We start from the raw sequence: 2,500 nt of genomic DNA, 5'->3' as shown, positions 1-2,500 counted from the left end.
GGAGAATACCGAAAATATTACACCACCGAAAATTTCTGCTTTTACAGTACTGTTAAACACGTTATTTTCGGTGTACTGTATATCACCTTATTTTCGGTGTTGTAAAATTTCGGTAAAAGCCAACCCTTGGCCTTTCGGTGTAAGGATGAATAGACCGATCCCCTTATTATTGTCTGGGTTCGAGCAAGGGGGCAACTCCGCAGTCGCGTGGGATCCTGCTGCACACACGCGACCAACCTCACCTCGGCTGTGCGTGACTTCTCGCATGCGAAGTGCAGAGCACGCGAAATCTACACGCAGTGCAAGCCTGTCTACAAAAAATGCCACAAGGACTTTTGATTTGAGCTGTTTTGTTTTTGTTTAGATCTTCCTTTTTACGACTTCAGGATGCCTTCTCAGGATCATTGCTGCGTTCCTCACTGTCAAAACAAATAATGACCTTGTTTCCGGTCGCCCGACCGGGCCACTTTTTCCCAAATTCTGAAACTTTTTTTGGTCCCAAGTGTATACAAACGGTGGCAATGCCATGTGTGCAAGTGCACTCAACGAGTCATAACTCAGTCAAATCTCAACCGAATTCCACAATCGAAACACCTACAAGGTAGCAGAGATTCTCAGCTGTCGGCTCGAAAACCTCCGGGGTCGATACGAGCTAGAATAACGGAGCTGGAAGGACTCGAACTGTTTGCTTGATTTCTCAGGATGTACGAAAACAGGAATACACCACATGCTGTACAAGAACAGTGAGTCAGTCAACTTTGACATTGATCCTTGCCATGATATATGTACAATGTACATGTGTAGGTGCTCTTGTCCATCAATACCACAACGATTGAGGAACCAAAAAAAGTATCCAAAAAAAGTTTCATTCCGGCCGACCGAGTCTCCTTTTTGAGGGGTCGCCGACCGGAAACAAGCCTATTTTTTGTTTTGGCCTTATCTTCATCACCGATCGCAAGGAGAAAGAAATATGGTTTGCTGTAGCCTAGGCACAAAATAAGTCTCACAACACGATTCGCGATTCGAATATTTCAACAACAAAAAAACTCACCTCTGGAGTAACTCCTGTTTGTGGCCCGAGATCGTTCCCTCCCGCGCCTTGAAAAAATCCTGCAGCGGCATCACAGTCCATGTCTCTCTCGGAGACTCTGCTCCTACCAGCAGGAGGTTTAGCACCGCTTGAAGCCATCGCAAACTACTTGAACTAAGCAGAAGACATTCCAAAACAAACCTGAAACACACTGTCAAAGATGCTGTCACGTTCAAAAACTAGCTCGATCGCGAGTGAGGTTGCCCCCGTGCTCGAACCCAGTATAATAAGGGGATCGGTCTATTGGGTACGTGACACCAAACAAAAACAAAAAAATGGTGCAGGTAAGACCTCGCTATAACGTAATCTCTGGGGGATGGGAGAAATTATGTTATAGCGAGGTTTATGTTATAGTGAGTTGGGCACACCAATATGCAATTATGTATGTCAAAATGACGCTCTTCACTTACTGATTACAACTGTACTGTTTTACATACAGGTATGATAATGACTAGCAACGATGTGTACAGGCTTGTCAGCAAAGGGGTGACAAGAGTCATGTAGTGCGTGTACGTGTACATGTGACATGATTAGAGCCTATAAAAAGTAATGGGAGTAGTAAAATACCGGTATTTTACTACTCCCTGCTTCCGAGGTGGACGGCCCCCTGCTTCCGAGGTGGACGGCTCCGTCTCGAATTCGTCGCGAGAAGGCATGCATGCCGTGTACATAATCATTTTTATACGAGTTTTTACGTTATGCTGAGGTCTCCGTGCGCCCGGGACCCAGCAAACAGTGCGTTATAGCGAGCATTACGCTATTGCGGATTATGTTATAGCGAGGGAATTTTGTACAGAAGTGATGCGGTTTCGGCAGGGACATTCACATTTGTACGTTATAGTGAGGTTTATGTTATAGCGGGGGTCGTTATAGCGAGATCTGACCTGTACCGGTACGTTGCACTTTTCACACACCACATTCTCAATTTTGTACATTCATGCAAGATTACTCATAAACATGTGCAGTAGTACTCGGAGTCGTACCAACATACAACTCACCTGAATTTTTTTAAATGACGGTGATTTTCCTAATTTGGATGTGGCCGAGATTTTCATGATTTTTACATATTTTTGGTATTTCAGAAAATTAAGGTGTAATGTTAAACTAGGTGATCCAAGACCTTTATTTATTTATTTTTATGTTTAAGGATGGCCCTTAACCCTTTCACCACTGTCGACGTATATATACGTCATGACGTGTGCACCTGCCCCACTGACGACGTATATATACGTCCTCAGTGTACGTCGCGTTTGTACTGATGCCTCAACATCAGTGGGGCCTGGAACTGTTCCTCAGTGGTCTGAAGGCCCTGATCGACGTGTACGCGGCGTATGTGGCCAGTCTGCACAGCAGAACAGCCGCGAGCATCGAGTTTGAAGTGCGTATTTTGGCATATCGTTCAAATGAATT

At 44.8% G+C, this 2,500-nt stretch overlaps 1 protein-coding gene across 1 annotated transcript in view; it reads left to right on the top strand.

The window, feature by feature from the left end:
• Positions 1-2,500, top strand: part of LOC135825656 (mucin-19-like) — a 39,407-nt gene that overhangs the window by 23,747 nt on the left and 13,160 nt on the right. The gene's annotated exons all lie outside the window — the stretch shown is intronic.

This window comes from Sycon ciliatum, chromosome 10, assembly GCF_964019385.1.
Source record: "Sycon ciliatum chromosome 10, ocSycCili1.1, whole genome shotgun sequence".
Taxonomy (NCBI): Eukaryota; Metazoa; Porifera; class Calcarea; order Leucosolenida; family Sycettidae; genus Sycon; species Sycon ciliatum.
This window is presented reverse-complemented; position numbering and strand designations above follow the sequence as displayed.